This window comes from Phoca vitulina, unplaced genomic scaffold (genome assembly GCF_004348235.1).
Source record: "Phoca vitulina isolate PV1807 unplaced genomic scaffold, GSC_HSeal_1.0 scaffold53, whole genome shotgun sequence".
NCBI lineage: Eukaryota > Metazoa > Chordata > Mammalia > Carnivora > Phocidae > Phoca > Phoca vitulina.
In genome coordinates this window covers 2,457,372-2,479,367 of record NW_022589756.1, presented here as the reverse complement: position 1 = coordinate 2,479,367, position 21,996 = coordinate 2,457,372, and the positions used below count along the sequence as shown (strand labels likewise).

Below are 21,996 nucleotides of genomic sequence, written 5' to 3'. Positions count from 1 at the left end.
TTAAAGATTTATTTATTTATTTATTTGACAGAGAGAGACACAGCGAGAGAGGGAGCACAAGCAGGGGGAGTGGGAGAGGGAGAAGCAGGCTTCCCGCAGAGCAGGGAGCCCGATGCGGGGCTCGATCCCAGGACCCTGGCATCATGACCTGAGCCGAAGGCAGATGCCCAACAACTAAGCCACCCAGGCGCCCCTCAATGTGTGGTTTTAGCATACCAGTCTGGCTACAGTCTGGAGAACGGAACTGAGGTGGTCAAGCACTGAAACTGGGAGACCAGGAAGCTCTCTCTTGTCTGGGTGGGAGAACACAGCACTCAGTTTGTTCGCAAAAGCAAGGCTTCTTTCTCCTTGCTTCAACCCAGCCTGGGGTGCTTCCCCTGCCCCTGAAGCTGCTGGCCGCATAGTTTCCCATTAAAAAACTGAATAGGGTCCTCTCTAGCAGCTAACAGGGAGGAACAAGCCACATCATTGTCCTCATCACCAAAAGTATCAGAGTGAGTTCAAAAAGACCAGCCTACCTCCCACCATCATTTCCTAAATCAGGCTGAAACAAGTCTGCTCAGCTGTCCTGCTGTCACAGGAGGGTCTGGCTTCTAGTAGAGAGAGGTCCACTGCACCAGGGAAACCAAGTATGCTTCTGCTGGCTGTAGCTCAGAGGCTTATAAAGGCTCAGTGTCTGGGAAGGGCCACCTCACCTCCGAGAGGGAGCCTGAGGCTCAGAGGATAATTCTTACCCATTTTGGGAAGAAGATAGCATAAGAGACTTCTAGTCAGGGTGGCGAATTCTGCCCACAGTGTTGCTCCCAGCCTTAAGCCAGCTCAAGTCCCTGACTCCTCCTCAGAGACTCTGGCCGTGCCAATCTCTACAGCTGAGATGCCGAACTGTGTGATAATTTTTCTAGAAAAGTGGTTCTCAAAGTGTGGTCCCTGCACCAGCAGCATCATCGGGTCACCTGGGAACTTGGAAGTGCAAATTCGCAGCAGCACCCAAACCCAATGAATCAGAAACTCTGGGGTGGGGCCCAGCAATCTGTTTAAAGAAACCCTTCAGGTGACCTCAATGCATCCTAAAGTCTGAGGACCACTGCTCTCCGTGGAAGATCTAAAGCTTTTGTTAGATTTCCAGATTTCTTCACCAAAGAGGGCAACCCCTTCTTGCCCAGCAACTGCTCCTGCATGTGACTGGAGGCCCCAGTAGAAAGGCACAGGCTCCATCTGGGGCCTTAGATTTCTCAGTGGCCTTCACAGTAATGCAGTCTCAGGAGAGTCATAAATGAGCCCTATTCTCATGAGACAGAGGGTTATTGGGGAAAGAAATAAAAAGCCCATATTTCCAAATTGGGGAAAGTGGCAGGAAAGGGAGGGACACTAACTACACTCCTGAATCATAATTCCTCCATTTTCCCTCCCACTGTCCAAACTGCCCACATGGCTCATCACTGACCCAAGCCAAGGTTACTGGCAGTCACCATCTGATTATTGAGGCAAAAGGCTTTCCCACATCCTGCTTCCTCACTGTGGGCCTCACCTCGTGACCAGAGCACCCCTTTCCTACCATTCCTGAAGAGAAACCAGTGTCGCCCATAGCTTCATGCTGTATCTTCTTACACACTCCCTTCCCTCCCTTGCACCATGCCATCCTACCTCCTGATAAAATACCTTCCAGCACTCTCTTCCACCCAACAGCAAGCTCAGTCCCTCCGCCTGTAGTTAAGAGTCCCTGCAACCAGACCCTATCGCTTTCACCATCACCTGCCTTTACTCTCTGGCCTGGACCCTGGTTTCTACCCAGAATGCTCCGCCCACACCCCACCTCATCCCTGCACCTCCTGTCTCTGCAACCCACAGGCTAGAAGTCTGATTAACATGTTAGAAATGCCTGTCAGAAAGTCTGCATGTGTTTCAAGCACTCTCTCCACAAGGTACGAAGGTCCTGGATGTGAAGGAAAAACAAAAAAAAAAAGATGACCTGCAGGCAAAGCCCCATCTCTGACCCACCCCAAATCCTCCCTAGCACAGGTCCCACAGCGGGGAAGCACCCTCATCTTCCTTGCGCTCCCACCACTCCTGTCTCAACTGTATCCTGTCCTAGAAGGCCAGGCCGGTTCTAGCACTTTAGACTACCTTCCCAGGTTGCTTCATAACAGTCCTAGGTTGGTAGAACCTAGATAAGTACTTGCTGCATGAATACATAAATACAAATGCATACGTACTCAGATATACCCCCACCTTTTCTACAGATTACAGAACGGCTGGGGTAGACTTCACTGAAGATGCCCCACTTTCAGCCCTGGGGTCAAGGGCAGGAGCAGACGAGTGTCTTTCCAAAGCCCCCTCTGTAAAGGGGCAAAGGGAGAGCATGAGGACCCGACCCTTTGCCCTCCCAATTGTCCCTTCTCTGCCAGAGTTCTAGAGGCTATCAAGAGCACACAGATGGATTCCAGAGCAAAGGCAATCAGGTTTCTGGCTCCTATTACACTCAGATACAGACCAGGGCTGACAGAAGAACTGCAAAAAGCTCCCCTTCCCCAGGTTAAAACACCCTCAAGGCTGTGGGTGCGCAGCAGTCTGGACCATCGGGTGCGGAAGTGACTTCCCTAACACAACTACTCATGCAAGTATTTCCACTTCCCTACCTCCTATAAACTCCTTGCCTATTAAGAAGGGATCAACATTCTGACCAGGCTTAAAGGCTTACCCCCTCTCCAGCGAACCCCAACCCAAACCCCAAGCCTGAGGGGCAACTGGATTACCCCCTGGTAAGGGTTTCTGATTTTAGCTTGCAACTCAGACGTGCTGTAGTTTGGGTGACTTTCCACTCCAAACAGAGAGAGAAGAAAGAGTAATTCTAGGAAAGCACTACTCACGGTAACACAAACCTTGGAGGCAACCCCAAAACCCATCAGCAGGAGTGGACGAATAAACGAACCAATTCTCACAACTGAATAGTATACAAAAGTGAATCAACCATATTGACATTAACACTGAGTGTACAAGATGTTACTAAAAACTGCCTTGTCGGGCGCCTGGGTGGCTCAGTTGGTTAAGCGACTGCCTTCGGCTCAGGTCATGATCCTGGAGTCCCGGGATCGAGTCCCGCATCAGGCTCCCTGCTCGGCGGGGAGTCTGCTTCTCCCTCTGACCCTCCTCCCTCTCATGCTCTGTCTCTCATTCTCTCTCTGGCAAATAAATAAAATCTTAAAAAAAAAAAAAAAAAAACTGCCTTGTGAATGCCTCTCATTCTTCAAGACCTCTTCTCCAGGAAGGTTGGGAAGGACTGTCTGAATCTGAAGACACCATACCATAAACTCCCCAGGACAAGAGCCCATTCCGGTTTTCCTCGTAAAGCTGATGGGGCATAGGGAATGTGAGTGGAGATGGTGAAATGAAATGAAACCTCTTAACCAGCCTTCCAGATTCCACTGGGCACCTACCCCCATACTGTCAGTCCTTTCTCTATTTTTAAAGTATAACATACATGCACGTAAAGTGCCCAAATCTGAAATGCACAGCTCAGTGAAAGAAGTCATCCTTTTTAAAGTACAAATCTGATCACAGCACGTTCTTTGCTTTAAACCCTCTGATGGCTTTCCAGTACAAGTGGAATAAAACCTAGACTCCCTTCCCTGGCCTAAAACTCACTATGTCATCTGGCCCTTGCCAACCACACTGACATTTTTTAGCCTTCTCACTCACTAGGATCCAGCCACTCTGGCCTTGTTTCTGTCCCTTTAACATATCATGTGCATTCTGACCTCAGGGTCTTTGCACTTACTGTTACCTCTGTGTAGAGCGCTTTTCCCTTAGATCTTCATAGGTCTCAGTTCAAATGTCACCTCTACAAAGGTGGATGCCCATGTGGTTCATAAGGGGAAAAAAAAAAAGCTCACTTCCAGTCATTCAGAATCCCAACACGCTGTTTTATTTTCTTCTTACTGTATGTCACTATCTAAAATAGTCTTCTTGGGGCGCCTGGGTGGCTCAGTGGGTTAAGCATCTGCCTTTGGCTCAGGTCATGATCTCAGGGTTGTGAGATCAAGCCCCATGTGGTCAGGCTCCCTGCTCAGCAGGGAGTCTGCTTCTCCCTCTCCCTCTGTTCCTCCCCTCTGCTCATGCTCTCTCAAATAACTAAATAAAATCTTTAACAAAACAAATAAAATAGTCTTCTTTCTCTTGTTTTGATTACATATTTATTTTGTCTCTTAGTACCACGATGTAAACTCCACAGTAGTGGAGACTTAAGGTCTATGACCCTCACAGAACCTGAAGAAATGAGTGGCTGGCACCAAGTCAGCCACCAAAGAATACCTGCTGAACGAAAGTGTTAATTTTCCACTGCCCATTTTCACAGTGCCAGACAGTTTAGAATTGTGTTGTTCTTGAGTCTCTATCCACAGTTGAACTGTTAGCAACCTTAGAGACCTGACCCCTTCTTCTACAGAAGCTTAAATAGAGCTGAAAAGACCCCCAGGGAGCCAGAAGGTTGTCTGGAGCTGGAATATAAAACATCAGGCAGAGAAACCAAAGAGAAACCTAAGCTGCAGCAGGGGATCCAAGAGCAAGGTGGTGGGAGAGAAGCAGACGCAAGGAGGCAGCCTCCCTTCCCTGCAACCCCAAAGACAAATGTCCCAAGGATGGGCAACCATCTGATAATCCTGCCGAAAATAACATGTGAACTTTTCCCCATGGCAGAGGAAGAAAAGGAAAGCAAACCCCACAAGTACAGGCTGTTTCTAGAATTTCTCAGCTGCTCATGGAAACTCTGAGTCTCATCCCAGTTGCATATAACCTCTCAAAGTGCCAACTGCACACATCCTGAAATGCAGGGGGAGGGGCTTTGTGAGCGGCTGCCAAGAGGGAGTGGTGTGAGAATAGTCAAGGTCACAGGCATAATCTGGCCAGCAGAGCTGTGCACACACCTCCGTTTGCCCATGGTCAAGGCCTCTGCCGTGGGAGGCATCCCCACACAGTATCTGCTGGATGTGGGGGGTGGCTGAGGAGGGAGGAGCAGGAACTGGGACATAATCTCTGTTCCTACGGCTGGTCAGGTTGCTCCAGAGGCCACTTTGGCTAGTGGCCCAAGTCTGGGGGAGTGGGTGACTTTGTACTTTTTGCACCTTTCTGGGAAAGGTGATGAGAACAGTCGTGGCTTGCAGCCCCTGGAAACTAACCAGGGACCTGGTATCCTGAGAATCTGCCTGGCCTCTCAAATGGAACGTCTCCAACAACAGAGAAAAATGGTCAGCACTGAAATACACACATGCCAATCAATGTCACCTGGGCCTGGGATGGCTGAGCACAGGACATGCCATCCGTGGGCAGGGGGAGAGAAAGAAAGAGGCAGTAAGGGATTTCAGGGCCTTACACCTCTGGCTCATCTCCTGGAGGAAAAACAGGGCCACCTTCCCCAGGCCAACATGGCTCCACCTTGCTCCAAACTTCACGTACTCTGCGCTCTAAGAAAATGAGAGTCTGTGGGGCTGGCTGGGAGCCCTCTGGTTTCCAGGAAAGGATGAGAGTACTCAACAGTCAGCTTGCTGCCCGTGATTTACAGGGCTTTCTTGACTAGCAGGACACATACATACCCCACCCCTTTTCCCCACAAATCAACCTTTTAGGCTTCCAGTAAAAAAGTGAGGAAAAAAACAGCTGTTGGACTTCCCTCCTCACCCTCCCTTTGGGAGGGCAGCTCAGAAATCCTGGGGCCAGGGAGGTGGTGGTGGGAAAGGCCTTTTAGGGGAGTGGGCTGCCTCCTCCTTCAACTTCTACCTGGCAGCAAGGCACGCGGGAGAGGCCCTAAAGGGTCAAGGAGGTCTCTGCAGAAGGAAAGGATCAGTGAGATCCAGAAGCAAGTTGCCTGGGGGCCAGTCCTGTCCCCACAGCAGCGGTCAACAAACAGTTATTAAGAACTTACTCTAGGGGCGCCTGGGTGGCTCAGTCGGTTAAAGGCCTGACTTATCTCAGCTCAGGCTCAGGTCATGATCTCAGGGTTATGAGATCAAGCCCCACGTGGTTGAGCTCCGAGCTCAGTGGGGAGTCTGCTTGAGATTCTTTCTCCCTCTGCAGCCCCCTCTCTAAAATAAATAATAAATCTTCAAAACAAACAAACAAAACTGGGGCACCTGGGTGGCTCAGCTGGTTAAGCATCTGCCTTCATGATCCCAGTGTCCTGAAATCAAGCCCTGCATCCGGCTCCCTGCTCCGTGGGGAGGCTGTTTCTCCCTCTTCCTCTGCCACTCCCCACCTCTACCCCACTTGTGCTCTCTCAAATAAAATCTTTAAAAAAAAAAAAAAAAACTTACTCCACCATCTGCTAAATCATCCTTCTGAAGGTTTAACTAATTTAATACTCCAACTATCTGCGTGTAAGAATGCCTGCTTCAGGGAGCCTGGGTGGCTCAGTTGGTTGCATATCCAACTCTTGATTTCAGCTCAGGTCACGATCTCAGGGTTGTGAGATGGAATGAGCCCTGTGTTGGTTCCAAGCTGGGTGTGGAGCCTGCTTGAGATTCTCCCTCTCTGCCCCTTCCCACTCACACGTGCATTCTCTTAAAAAGAAAAAAAGGCCCGTTTCATAAGATTCTCACCAATGTTGACTATTAAAATAGTATTCCATCTGGGGCGCCTGGGTGGCTCAGTCATTAAGCGTCTGCCTTCGGCTCAGGTCATGATCTCAGGGTCCTGGGATCCAGCCCCGCATCGGGCTCCCTGCTCAACGGGAAGCCTGCTTCTCCCTCTCCCCCTCCCCCTCCTTGTGTTCCCTCTCTCGCTGTGTCTCTCTGTCAAATAAATAAATAAAATCTTTAAAATAAAATAGTATTCCATCTTTGTCAAATAGGTTAAAAATCATTCTTTCAATTCTTTTAATTTGCATTTCTCATATTAGCAGTGTGGCTAAACATATTTTCGTGTTTACTAACATTTATATTTCTTCTTTCACACACTGTTACTCTCCTTTGCCCATTTTTGCTGAGATTATTCATTCATCTTTGTTCTTATTGGTGTATGTAGGAGTTCATTGTATGGTAAAAATATTAACCTCTTCGGGTGCCGGGTGGCTCAGTCGTTAAGCGTCTGCCTTTGGCTCGGGTCATGATCCCAGGGTGCTGGGATCGAGCCCCATATCGGGCTCCCTGCTCAGAGGGGAGCCTGCTTCTCCCTCTCTCACTCCCCCTGCTTCTGTTCCTGCTCTCGCTGTCTCTCTGTCAAATAAATTAATTAATTAAATTTTTAAAAAATTAACCTCTTGTCACATGTTACAAATACCTTCCTAATTAATCATTTGTCTCTTAATTTTGTTAATTGGTATTACTGACAAATTTTTTAAATAGAGGCAAAGTAAATATATCACACACTTCCTTTAAGGTTACTGCTTTAAGTAGCATGCTTGGAAAATCCTTCCCCACCCAGAAATTATAGAAATATATATCTTTATTTTCTTGCACTTAAAAATTTTAAATCTCTCATCTAGAATTTTTTTTTTTAAGATTTTATCTGTTTATTTGACAGAGAGAGAGAGAGAGAGCACAAGCAGGAGGAGCGGCAGAGGCAGAGGGAGAAACAGGCTCCCTGCCAAGCAAAGAGCCTGACTTGGGGCTCGATCCCAGGACCCTGGGATCATGACCTGAGCCGAAGGCAGACGCTTAACCGACTGAGCCACCCAGGCGCCCTCTCATCTAGAATTTGATTTGGTACAGTGTAAGAAAGAGAATCTTACTTTTAAAGAAATACTCAATTATCCCAATATTGTTTAATAAAGTCTATTTTCTTTATAAACTTCAAGTGTAGAGTCTATAAAAGATAAGAAACGGAGGTAAAGTCAAATATATCCTTTGCACAGGTGGCTACTCCAGCTAACAAAATGTGGGTGCCGTGGGTTTCTTCTCCTTCCGGCTCAGAGGTATAGGCTGGCGAGTAACAACTACAACAAAGTCCTACCTACAGAGGAGGGCACAGCAGAAAGATACAGGGACAGCCTGGGACCCTACGGGCATCACCGAGCAGGAGCATGGGCCTCACACAGCTAACTGCCAGATGCTTTACGTGTTATTTGCCAAACCAGCATTGGTTGGACTCTGGCATTTGCCCTAAACATCCCTGTAACTCATCCACGATCCTTTCTTCCTCAATTTTACAGTAAGAATTGCTCAGATTTATTGTTGTCTGCTAGGCATCACAGTTAAGCAATTTCTTTTCATCCTTGTTTAATTTTCTCAACAACCTTCATTTCGAGGGGCGCCTGGGGTGGTCCAGTCGGTTAAGCATCTGCCTTCAGCTCAAGTCATGATCCTGGGGTCCTGGGATTGAGTCCCGCATCAGGCTCCCTGCTCAGCGGGGAGTCTGCTTCTCCCTCTGCTCTTCACCCCGCTCACTCCCTCTCAAAAACAAAAAAACAAAACAAAAACAACCTTCATTTCGATAGAGTCTACAGGACTTCCCTATAATTGCAAAAGTTTCAATGAGGGCACCTGGGTGGCTCAGTTGTTAAGCATCTGCCTTCGGCTTAGGTCATGATCCCAGAGTCCTGGGATCGAGCCCCGCATCAGGCTCCCTGCTCCGCGGGAAGCCTGCTTCTCCCTCTCCCACTCCCCCTGCTTGTGTTCCTGCTCTCACTATCTCCCTGTCAAATAAATAAATAAAATCTTAAAAAAAAAAAGTTTCAATGATACCTTTTTGGAGTAGGAAAAGACAGTGCATGAAATGCACACATCAATGAGACAACTCTCTATTTTGGAAACATTAAAATAAAACAAAAGCACCATAAAATTGTATCATCTTCCTTTTACAGATAAGGATACTGAGGCTAAAAATACTTGATCAAAATCAGACCGCAACTAGTCAGAAATAGTATCATTATTTGCTAAATTCCTACATATATTTAGGTATGGTTTTGGATGTTTCTATTTTGTTCCATTCACCTATCCTGTGCCAATGTCACCATTTTTCCCCCCCGGTAAAGCGAGTCTAACTTCACTACTTTCTTCTTTAAATTGTTTTTGGCAATTCTTATATATTTATTCTTTCAGAAAAAACTTTTTAAGGTCTCCTGTCAAGTCCCAATACTTCCCTTGGGGAATTCATCCTATGGAAATCACGTTGATTTCTATCTATCGAGTGCTGACTGTTCTGGGCATAAGAAATAGAGCAATAAACAAAAACAAAAATCCTTACCCTCAGAGCATGCATTCTTGTAGTACTCATAACAGTAAAAAGTTGTAAGCCATCTAAATGCACCATAGGGGTGCCTGGCTGGCTCAGTGGGAAGAGCAAGCAACTCTTGATCTCAGGGTCTTAAGTCTGAGCCCCACGTTGGGTATAAAAATGGTTTAAAAGTAAAATCTTAGGGGCGCCTGAGTGGTTCAGTCAGTTGAGCATCTGATTCTTGGTTTCAGCTCAGGTCATGATCTCAGGGTCATGGGACTGAACCCCGCTTTGGACTCCATGCTCAGCGCGGAGTCTGCTCAAGATTCTCTCTCCCTCCCTCCACTCACGTTCACATGTCCTCACTCTCTCTCATATAAATATAAAAATCCTTAAAATAAATAAATAACTGCACAATAGAAGGTAACTGTTAGAGTAAGGTAATCCATATAACAAAATATGTATAGTTTGAGCACAGAGATTAGGAGCTTTGGCTCTGGGTGAGAAAGACCAGTGTGAATCCTCAATCTGCATTTACTAGCTTCAAGGCTTGGGCCAAGGAGACTTATTTTCCTTATATAGAAAACAAAGCCTACTAATGGTCCCTCCTAAAGAGCAGGTAAATGAGATACTAAATATAAATACAGTGCCAACACACCGTAACTGTTCAATAAATATTATTCGGGGGAAGATTAACACGGAAAGATGTTCGTGATATGGTAAGTGGAAAAAAAAAGAGCCTATAAAACTGAAGGCACGGCAGACCATCTTTCCTTAAGTTGTATACATTCACAGAAAAAGACTAAAAATTCATAATTGTTATCTCTTGATGATGGGTTTAATGGTTACTTCTGTTATCCTTTTATTCATCTGCATTTTCTAAAATGAGCATGTATTACTTTAAGAAGTTAACTGTAGACTCCAGTTAGGAAATGGGAAAGGCTTAATGATGACCAAGTGGGAAGGCTTCTCCCTCCCCCTTTTAAAGATCTTCACTTAAGAATCTGGAGGTGGGGGCGCCTGGGTGGCTCAGCTGGTTAAGCGACTGCCTTCGGCTCGGGTCATGATCCCGGGGTCCTGGGATTGAGTCCCACATCGGGCTCTCCCTGCTCTGCAGGGAGCCTGCTTCTCCCTCTGCCTCTGCCTGCCACTCCCCTGCTTGTGCCCCCTCTCTCTCTCTGTCAAATAAGTAAATAAAATCTTTAAAAAAAAAAAAAAAAAGAATCTGGAGGTGGGGGGTGCCTGGGTGGCTCAGTCATTAGGCGTCTGCCGTTGGCTCAGGTCATGATCCCAGGGTCCTGGGATGGAGCCCCACATCGGGCTCCCTGCTCAGCAGGAAGCCTGCTTCTCCCTCTCCCACTCCCCCTGCTTGTGTTCCCTCTCTCACTGTGTCAAATAAATAAAATCTTAAAAAACAAAAAACAAACAAAAAAAACCCCACAAGAATCTGGAGATGAACTGCAGTCCTCATCTGCCCTGGGCTGGACTACATTTGTGCATGGTTCCTAACCTGGCCACTCCAGTGAGCAGGGCCTCACCTCAGTTCTCCTGGATCAGAGCTTCTTGGAGGAGATCCACGTATCTGTACATCTAGTTCTGAGAGATCAACCTGACTCTAGTCTGGGGTACTGGTCTGACATTTCAGGACTGCTGGACTGGACAAGACTAGCTATTAACATTCTGTGATTTATCTAAACTCTCTGAAGTCAGATCACCCCTCCCCCTACCAAATGGGTCCCACCATGTCTGCCTTGCCCATCCTACAGGGAAACTAGTGCTCAGTGAGAGCTCCATGCACATGCAAGTTGTTGGTACTGTAAAGTGTCTGGATCCCAAGCATGAAGGACCTCTGAGGCAAGTTTTCTAATTTCTACTTGGTTCTCAGATCTGTGTCAACATGAGGGGAGCAGGCAGGCTGAGGTTGGGCCCTTGCCTCAAGAGCAAAGCCTGCTTTCTGTCTTCGGTCTAAAAAGAAGCCTCCCTTTTCTTTTGCAGCTCTGTGAATGACAGTCTCTACAGGACATTTCCCCCATCCTGAGTGTAGTGGGTTGAAAAATATCCCCCAAATCCATGTCTACCCAAAACTTCAGAATGTGACTTTATTTGGAAATAGGGTCTTTGCAGATATAATTTGTTAAGGATCTTGAGATGAAATCATCCTGCATTTACGGTGGGCCATAAATCTAATGACTGGTATCTTTACAAGATAAAGGAGAGGGAGATTTGGACAGAGGGACACAGAGAAGGATATTTGAAGATGGAGGCAGAGATTGGAGTGAGCCAAGGAACACCTGGAGCCAACAGAAGCTGTTAGAGGCAAGGAAGGATTCTCCCCTGAGCCTTTGGAGGGAGTGTCAGACTGCTGACACCTTGATTTCGAAATTCAGCCTCCAGAACTATGAGAGGATACATTGCTATTGTTTCAAGGTACGCAGTTTGTGATGAATTTGCTAAGGCAGCCATGGGAAACTAATACTTTGGTGCTGGAATTAAGGCCTGATCATTTTTATTTGGGGTTCTCTTGCTATAGCTGGCAGAATTCTAAGATGAACCCCATGACCTTGTGTGTGGGCAGGACCCGTAAATATGAGATATCACTCCTGTTACTATGTTACATTATCTGGCAAAAGGGATTTTGCTGGTGTTAGCTGACCAAATTTGTTGACCTTAAGATAGAGAAATTACCTTATGTGACTAGAACTAATCAGGTGAGCCCTTGAAAGAGACAGGCTCTTCCTGGCAAAAGGGATTTGAGGCATAAAAGGATTCACCATGGGAGAAAGAGTAATTTTTCCACTGTGGAAGTCTAGCAGACACCAGTTGGACCAAATGATCCAAGAAAACACCACCAGTAATAAGACATATTGACATCATGAATGCCTTGATAGGATGCTCTGAAAAGGATGCAACATGATTTTTTTGATATTCTCGCCCAAAATGCACAACCCCATTGTAAGAAGGAAAGACAGAGAAACTGTTAGAAACTAGAGATCCCTGCAACGTGGGATCCTGGAACAGAAAAACGGCATTAGCGAAAATACTGGTCAAATTTCAAGAAGGCCTGCAGTTTAGTTAATAATATTTGCCAATGTTGATTTCCTGTTTTTGATAATTGTGCTACAGGGTGAGGGATATGATGGAACTCTGCTATATTTTTTTGCAACTTTTCCTTAAGTCTAAGGAAAAAATGAAAAGTTTAAAAGTTTAAAAGGAAATGGCTGCCTAAGTTATTATAGAGCCATAAGGCAGACTAAATGCTTCAGGAGAGGGGCGCCTGGGTGGCTCAGTCATTAAGCGTCTGCCGTCAGCTCAGGTCATGATCCCAGGGTCCTGGGATCGAGCCCCGCATCGGGCTCCCTGCTCAGCGGGAAGCCTGCTTCTCCCTCTCCCACTCCCCTTGCTTGTGTTCCCTCTCTCACTGTGTCTCTCTCTGTCAAATAAATAAAATCTTAAAAAAAAAAATGCTTCAGGAGAAATTTTGATGCCAGCGTAAGGGGGAATAAATACCCAATCGTATCATGAAAAATAATTACGAGGAAATAGGCAATTTGTGAACAGGGCCACAGGATTACAGTCTTTTTCTCCAATACTTCGTTATTCTCTTCTTTACAGTAAGTATGCATTACTTTTTTTTTTTTAAAGATTTTATTTATTCATTTGAGACACAGAGAGAGAGAGCATGAGCAGGGAGAGAAGCAGAGGGAGAGGGAGAAACAGGCTCCCCACTGAGCCAGGAGCCTGATCTGGGGCTCGATCCCAGGACCCTGGGATCATGACCTGAGCCAAAGGCAGACGCTTAACCATCTGAGCCACCCAGACGCCCAGTATGCAATACTTTTGATAATCAGAAAAAAATAAACTCTTCAGGGGCACCTGGGCTGCTCAGTCAGTTGAGCGGCTGCCTTCGGCTTGGGTCGTGATCTCCGGGTCCTGGGGGCTCCTGGGATCAAGCCCCGCATCAGGCTCCCTGCTCAGCTGGGGAGTCTGCTTCTCCCTCTCCCTCTGCCCCTCCCCCTGCTTGTGCTGTCTCTGTGTGTCTCTCCCTCAAATGAGTAAATAAAATCTTTAAAATAAAAAAATTAAAAATAAATAAATAAAATTTTCAAAAATACCAAACAGTTGCTTGGGGATGCTGTGGAATAGAATTAATCACGAAGTTCCTGGAAAAGGCTTTTAAAGTAGAGAGGGCAGTGTTAAGATGGGATAGAAAGGGGGCGCCTGGGTGGCTCAGTTGGTTAAGCGACTGCCTTCGGCTCAGGTCATGATCCTGGAGTCCCTGGATCGAGTCCCGCATCGGGCTCCCTGCTCGGCAGGGAGTCTGCTTCTCCCTCTGACCCTCCCCCCTCTCATGTGCTTGCTCTCTCTCATTCTCTCTCTCTCAAATAAATAAATTAAAAAAAAAAAAAAAAAAAAGATGGGATAGAAAGGTGTTCCCTGCCTCTGAAGGTTAAGAGGGGGCAGGTGGAGGTGGCAGTTTAAGCGGACTGGTGCAAAGGATCTAGATTTGGGGCCACAGAGTTGTTCTAGATAAGAGCAAGCTGGACCCCAAGACAGAGGGCTGCTGAAACAGAACAGTTAAGTCTTTGACATGGAAACAGCTAAGGGTTCTCAGAGTATCAGTACCTTAGGCCCCAGAGCCCTTCAAAACCTCTGGGTCCAACCTAAATTTCCAGGCATGCCTGTCACCTGCCCTTCCCTCTATCAGCTATCAGCCTCTAGCCTATGCTGATCATCCCTGCCCAAGGATCATCCATCCTTGTGCTTCCTCACCAGGACTCCTCTTCCCGCTTTCCTTTCTTCATAGCTTTCAAAGTTTGGCTTAATTCCACCTCCAGGAAGCCTTCCCAGACCACTCCTGCCCTAAGCACTTCACCTTCTTCCAGCCTGCTTAAGTATCTCACCTGCTTCACTCAACTGCCGCTAAGCGAACCCACAAGATAGTGCGTAACCTTCCACATGTCCTCAGTGCATCTTCAGCCCAGAGACCAGGTTTGCCTGTCTTCACGGGGCAGAAGCTCTCAGCTGAGCTCCACTGGCTTGGTCCCCACCTCAGTACATCCTCCAGCAAATCACCTCTCTGCTGTCACCAGCAGAGGTCACATTTAGCAAGTCTGCTGTGCCTATGCCCAGACCTCTTTATACTAGTTCTATTTGTTTTTGTGGTTATAATTTCATTAAACAGTAACTGAAATGCAGGTGCAGAAAGAAAAAGGTTTGGTTTCTATGAAAATTAAGTGCTCTAGAACAGCAATTCTGAAATTCTGGTCTTAGAGGACACCTGGGGTCACTGAGACTGTTTTAGGAGGTCTATCAGGTAAAAACTATTTTCATTGTAATATTAAGATGTTAAAAGCCTTTTCACTCTCATTTTTCAGAGGCTACATGAAGTGTGGTGAATACAGTAGTCTTGAGCTTTGTAAAGATTTCTAAGGTGGAAGTTTAGGATATAAATAGGTGTGTTCGGAGATTAACTCAGTTTGTTCTCAAGACTTCAACTGAGGGCGCCTGGGTGGTTCAGTGGATTGAGGACCTGCCTTCAGCCCAGGTCATGATCCAAGTCCCACATCGGGCTCCCTGCCAGCAGGGAGCCTGCTTCTCCCTCTCCCTCTGCTGCTCCCCCGCTTGTTCTCGATCTCTCAAAGAAATAAATAAAATCTTAAAAAAAAAAAAAAAAGACTTCAACTGAGTCTTTACCAGCAAACTCACATTATACCTATTACAGTCTCTGCTAGCTCATCATCTAATAAATCGTTATTTTGAAATCCTGTAGATCTACAAGGATGTAAAAGCAATGCCATCCTGCTCTCTGCTTTTTTTAATCTTGGAAAACAGGTATTTTCATAAAAATATGCTTTTTAGGGGCGCCTGTGTGGCTCAGTTGTTGGGCGTCTGCTTTCGGCTCAGGTCGTGATCGCAGGGTCCTGGGATCAAGCCCTGCATCGGGCTCCCTGCTCTGCAGGGAGTCTGCTTCTCCCTCTCCCACTCACCCTGCTTGTGTTCCCTCTCGCTGTCTCTCTCTCTCTGTCAAATAAATAAAATCTTAAAAAATATAAATATATATGCTTTTTATGTTAACATGTAATGATCTCATATTTATTATTTTTAAATATGTTTTAATTTGGGGGGAGGGAGGGTAGGGGGAGAGGGAGAGAGAATCCCAAGCAGGCTCCACATCCAGCTTGGAGCCCAACATGGGGCTCGATCTCAAAACCCTGAGATCAAGACCCTAGCTGAAATCAAGAATCGGATGCTTAACTGACTGAGCCACCCAGATGCCCCCAAATCTGTTTTAATTTTTAACACAGCAAATATCAAAAGATTTGGCACATAAACAAAAGACAATATTAGGGGTGCCTGGGTGGCTCAGTCGTTAAGTGTCTGCTTTCAGCTCAGGTCATGATCCCACGGGGATCGAGCCCCACATCGGGCTCCCTGCTCCGTGAGCCTGCTTCTCCTTCTCCCTCTGCCACTCCCACTGTTTGTGCTCTATCAAATAAATAAATAAAATCTTAAAAAAAAAAAAGATAATATTAAAGTACCCTAGGATCAAAAAGTCTGAGAACTGCTCATCTAGAAAGACATGTTACAAATGAGGGGGGAAAAGGGGCACCTGGATGGCTCAGTTGGTTAAGCATCTGACTTCAGCTCAGGTCATGGTATCAGGGTCCTGGGATCCAGCCCTGCATTGGGCTCCCTGCTCAGCAGGGAGCCTGCTTCTTCCTCTCCCTGCCACTCCCCCTGCTTGTGCTCTCTCTCTCAAATAAAATCTTTAAAAAAAAAAGTAGGATTCTACATGTGGACTGATAGGCTTTTAAATTCTTTTAAATAGTCTTTTATTTATTTATTTATTTATTTATTTTTAAAGATTTTATTTATTTATTTGAGAGAGAGAATGAGAGACAGAGAGCACGAGCGGGAAGAGGGTCAGAGGGAGAAGCAGACCCCCCGCTGAGGGAGCCCGATGCGGGACTCGATCCCGGGACTCCAGGATCATGACCTGAGCCGAAGGCAGTCGCTTAACCAACTGAGCCACCCAGGTGCCCCTTAAATAGTCTTTTAAATTCTTTAAGAAAAACTAATGAACAGATGTATATGTCCTTTTACCCAGCAATCCCACTTCCGAGAATTTCTTCTAGAGTCATAATTAAACACATAGGAAATACCATTTGTACAAAGTTATTCATTGCAGCATTGTATGTAATAACAGAATAAACAAAATAATGGAAACAATCCAAGTTCAGGGACAGAGAGAGATGACTTACGTACATTGGTTAAAATATCACTGTACTTCCATATCCTGAATATTGTGTGGCTACAATAAAAGAATGACCTAAATGTTCTCTGTACCCATATGGAAAGATCCAGTACAGTTGCTAGGTGAAAAGAGCAACGGGCTAAACGACACGTCTAAAGTGCTAACTTGAACCATCTGTAAAAAAGAGGAGCAGGGGTAAGATGTTTCACTGAATACCAAGTGTGGGTGTGAATGTATACATTGTTTTTTTAACCTTTTGATTTTTCAACTATGTGAATAGAGCTTGGTGAAAAAAATTTAATAAAATAAAAGGAAATGTGGGGGCGCCTGGGTGGCTCAGTTGGTTAAGCATCTGCCTTCGGCTCAGGTCATGATCTCAGGGTCCTGGGATCAAGCCCCATGCGGGGCTGGCTCCCTGCTCAGCGGGGAGCTTGCTTCTCCCTTGCCCCTGCCCGTGCACCCACGCTCTCTGTCTCTCAAACAAATAAATACAATCTTTAAAAAAAATAATAAAATGTGAAAATTGCAGGTGCTATGTATAGGTATGATTTTTATACACAATTTGCAAGTTTAATTAGGGTACCCAGAAACCCAAAGAAAAAGCCTCAGCCCTAAATCATAGTTTTGGTGAGTAAAAAAATACATGCATATGTTTTTAAAGTAAAATGAACTGTTTAAAACATGGATTGTTTTAAAACTCCCTACTTTAAGCTGACTTTTTATTAACCACTAACACCGAGTGCCTTGCCTAAGAGCCCCTAGGGATCCAATGGTAACAAATTCAGGACCGTCACCTTTTCATTCCATCAAACCCCAACACTCTCCTGGGCCAGATGCTGGAGGAAGGTCGTTAGGAAGCATGAAAACGCAGTCAGATCTTGAGTTTCCAAGGCAGGGAATACGGTTTCCCACAGCTGGGCATGCCAGGCTCTGTCCAGGCTGATTCTGTGGCCACTCTCCCTCCTGCGTTTGTGGGGGTCCCAGAGGGCCCACCGGGTATTCTGCCTCTGGGAGATTCAATGACCACAGTAAGGGTGGGGACAAGGTAGTTGGGTCTCAGAGACCTTGTGGCAAGCCTGCCCTGCTAGCTCCCTGGCAGGGCATGAGGCCCCTGGCTGGCAGCAGACTCTGAACTCCTTATCTGCTGGCATTCTGCCAACCTGTCAGCCTCGAGATCATAAAAGTCCCACTGTAGACATCTAGTGAGTCCTGGCTGGGGCCCCAGCAGCAAGACCTTTCCACATCCACTCCCTACCCTCACATGTCTCAAGGCATTCTGGAAAGAGAAGTAGAAGACTCCTGCAGAAGAAACTTCCACCCACACAAGCAAAGGAACTTCTTTCCCCCTAAATAAGCATAGGGGATAACTGGCTCCTTCCTCTTCATGTTTTCAAGGAAAAGACTAGAATTAGCAATTTCATCATCACACTTAGGAATAAAAAGAGAACCTTTCTTTGGTCTTTGCCATTGAGCCTCTCAGTCACTAGCAAGCAAAGTGACTTGGTTAATGTGACCAATTAACCTCTCCAGATCTAGTTTCTTTAGTTGTAAAACAAAGAGCCTAGACTGAAAGATTCCCCAAATCCCCGCAGTTCAACATCCTATTGTCTGTAGTTCTGCAAAATGCCTAAGCATTACTTTTTTCATGCAAACAGGTTGAATTATTTTAGCACAGTGGGGAGAAGGGGGTCCCAATTCTCAGACATATACAATCTATTCACAGCACTACTACTTAGATCCCAAGATCCTGTGAATATTGGACATGGATTCAGGTTCCTCCTGGAATAGAGTGGGATATGAGCAGGTAAGGAAAAAGGAAGACTGTGGGAAGGGTTTGAAAATAGAACCAGTGCAGTGACTGATACATACCTGCAGCCGCCCCACCCCAACAATGTTAGTCCTTCCAGCCTATTATCAATCCAGAAAAGGAGTACTTCTATTACCTGAAATCAGAATAGCTCCCAAAACTAAAGGTGGGGGGACCCCTCTTTTCCCTATGCCCAGTGATTCTGGGGGACAATCCCTGGCAGGGCCCAAAAAGCAGCCTACTCAGAGAGGCAGGGAAATTGTATGCATGTTCCCAAGGAGGAGAAGAATCAACCCTAAGTCTGCACTCCTACCACTCCTACAACCCAACCTACGTATCAGTTTCTAGGACCCCTAAATAATACACCCCATCCCACAGAGATGATGATGATGATGAGACCTCTACCATGTTCCAGGAACAATCACAACGTGCTTCACGGCAGGGAGAACAGACCCACAGAGATTAGGAAACCGCCCTGCTAGAGAGTAATAGGGTCAGGATTTGGACAGATTGATCTGGCTCAAAAGTCCACAATCTCCCACATTACACCATCTCTAGTAGAGTGCTGTCTTTTCTGAACTTAACTGAACACAACAGCATGGCCTCTCTTACGTTGCTACCTTATTCTTCGTGTCTGGATGTTCTCTCCTCATCAAGAGTCTGCAGGAGCCAGGCCTCATACCCTCTTTGCACCTGGCAGTGGACACTGCAGAGCTGAACACAGACCAGGCCCTGTGTATTGACGTACTGGAGAGATGAGGACTACTAGGAGAATCATTGAGCCTACAGTTTTTATTCTTCTTGCCTAAATGACAAGGCCATGAATTCTGTTTGATGCCCTTTAATCATAACTGCAAACCAAAAGTAGAAAGAGTACCACTAGTCTATCTCCTGGCTACCACACAGTTTACGAAAAGCCCACCTCTGGGCCTCCAACAAGAAATGGAATAGGTAGTTTTTAATTACAGCTTCTAAAAATCACAATTCTGGACATCCTTTCTCTTGCTTCATCATCAAGTTCCTCTCAGTTTTTATGGCTCTTGTTTTAAGAGTTAAGGATTAATCACAGATGCTGTAGATAAGAGATCTATTCTGACTTTAGCACTGACCCCTTCCCAAGGTCACAGGGCAAGTTAAGAGCAGAGCTGGGACAGGGACCAGGATAACCAGGCCAGTCCCCAGTACATGTTATCACCACCACTTCCCAGCAGCCTAACCACGTGTGCCTGTGGTTCCTAGGGAAGAGTGATTCTAAAGTCAAAACCAAATCCAGGGTGGCTCAAGGAAGAAAAGTCAGGTTCAAAGCGGGTCCTGCCCCCACCGTTCCTTACGCCCCAGGTAAGCATTCTGCCCTCATCAAATCATGCCCACACGGTCCTATTGGACACCCAGACCCTGGCAGACACTAGATCCTCACAACTGAAGCCACAACTCCGAGCTGAGAAAATTTTCTTGGCTTTAATTGAATCTCAGAATCACATGGTGAAACTGCTTGGACGGCTATTTTGTCCCATTGCCCTAACCCACCAAGAGAGGGCAGCCTGAGCCAGATCGCCCAACTTGGTCAGTAGGACCAAAAATAGCTAAAAAACCATGCCCAAGGGGTAAGCCAGGTCAGGGTTTAGCATAGTCCCTCCTTTGCCATTCTCCAGCTCTTGCTACTAGTCAACTGGAAGATTTGGGTTATTTTCCTTCTGCTGGTTGGCGATCCGGCCGGGGTGGGATGGGCTGGGGGAGAGTTCCCGGAAAGCAAAGTCCGGAGACCAGTGTCCCATCGGAGCTGCCCCAAGAGCTGCCCACCAGATTTGCCCATCTACTCTCTGCTTTTTCTGTCCTCGTTATCTATGGGCTCCAGGAAGCCTTTCGGGCTTTTAGTGCGGCTATCTACGTTATGGACACTCTTCTCTGGCTCCCACATCCCTCGATCTCCAGCCGAAAGGAGAGCGGCTGCGAACCTCTTCCCTCGCCACCAAGTAAGCCCCATCGTGGCACCGCGGCCAGGTGTCCGCTCCATCCAGCGTCCGGGTCCATGTGCGAGTCCTCCGGGGCGCCTCCCTGGTCTAGCCCGAGGCTTCGGAATCCGGAGCCGAGCTGCCGATCCTCGGCGCCGCCGGGCCCCCGCCCCCACCCGGTGACCCCGAGACTTGGAGGCGCGCCGCTTCTCCGCGCGATGCCCCACTCCTCAGCACTGCGCGGTCCCGCACGCACGTACGCCCTCCGCCCTCACCTGAAGCTCGGACGGACGCCACCCGGGCTCCGCGCAACCTCACAAGCCAGGCCCTCGGGCGGCCCGCAGCGGTACCTCAGTCGGTGTGTCCGCGGAGGAAGCCCGCGTGCCCTAGCCCCACAGCCTGCGTCCGTCCCCGCCACCGTTGCGCATGCCCCGCTATAAACCAGCGCGTCAGCGGCAGGGCCCACCCCCGGCCCTTGGCCCCGCCCCCGCCCCCGCCCCCGCCCTCGCCCCACCCTGCTCTCCCCAGGACCTGCCACGTGGGAACCCCGCGGCGGCAAAGCGACGTGCGCGAGCTGTCAGCCGGCCGGCCGCCAGCTAGGCCCGGCCCGGCGCTGGCGCCTTGCCGCCCCAGGCTGAGACCTAGCTCGCCGGGATCCCAGCCCGACCAGCTTCGTCTTCTAGCCCTTCCGCGAATTCCATTCTTCATTCACTGAGGCCCCATAGACTCCTCCTTCCCCTGGAAACTCCCATAAAGACCTTTCTTAACACCTGGCCTCCATCCCTTAGCAGTGAGACTGCTACTCACCCGATATGTATGTATATATTTTAACACTTTTGATTGATGTAAAAACCTTCTCACCCCCAGCTCAATTCTGAAATGTACCCTAGGAGGGGACGCACCCATAGACGATGTTTCTTCTACACATTTCAACCAGCCAAAAGAACAAAAATTAAAACAACAAAAATATCCTGTTCGAGTTCCAAATAAACCATGCTATACTCAAACTATATGTCGCATCGCACCCCCCCAAATAATCAGGCTCTCTACGGGAGCTACATTTCTTAATCCCAAACAGGGAGAATGTTAATTTGGGGGTGAGGCGTGTCCTAAGAATCTCTTCCGGTGTGGGATAGTCCTATTGAGATGGATATCAGGCCTCGGAAATGCAAATTTCTTGAGAAAATAAGCCACCCATTAAATTCCCATTGTTCTATTCTGCTGGACATCGCGATTATTTCCTCTACAGCTAAACCAGCTGCCACCTGCGTCTAGGGTACCCAAAGGAAAGGTCTTGTAGCAGAACTGTAGCCAGTTATTACCCATGTCCCAGTTTTACCCCAATGACTGATGCCTCACTGGCACTTAGGGTGTCTGTGAATTTGCCCAGGGAAGGGGGACCATAGCCCACTCTGCAGAGTTCTGGAGAGAGGAAGCCTCATGCTGGCAGTGCTAAAGATAAAAGGAAAGCAGACAATCCCTGGAGCACGCAGCAGGAAGAATCCGGGGCTCAATGGCAGCTTGTTCCGAAGTACTGGGTAGCGAGGGGAAAAGAAAGAATTGAAACAAAGCCAGAGCAGGCCAGAGTGTTTATGCCACTCTTGAAGAGACTAGCTGGGCCCTGGGTTTTTCTAAAGTTCAATTATCCTCATACTGCAATTACAGTGCTCCAGTTGGGTAAGGGGTGCGGTGATATTCCTCTCATTTTCCAAGTGATTTCAAAGTAATGGTATCTTGCAGAATTCCCCTCAGAGCCCCTTCATCTTTGTAATAACCCTTTATATTTGTCTTTCTTGGTTAAGCTCGGGAGTATTTTTCAGACATTATGTCATCCATTGGGA

The 21,996-nt window shown here is 47.2% G+C and overlaps 1 protein-coding gene across 1 annotated transcript in view; it reads right to left on the bottom strand.

Annotated features, from left to right (window-relative positions):
- SLC39A14 (solute carrier family 39 member 14) overlaps window positions 1-20,563 on the bottom strand; it is a 47,575-nt gene extending 27,012 nt beyond the window's left edge. Inside the window, exon 1 of the mRNA XM_032389096.1 lies at window positions 20,431-20,563. The gene's annotated coding sequence lies outside the window, so the exon portion shown is untranslated. The remainder of the gene's footprint in view (window positions 1-20,430) is intronic.
- Between the last annotated feature and the right edge of the window lie 1,433 nt (window positions 20,564-21,996).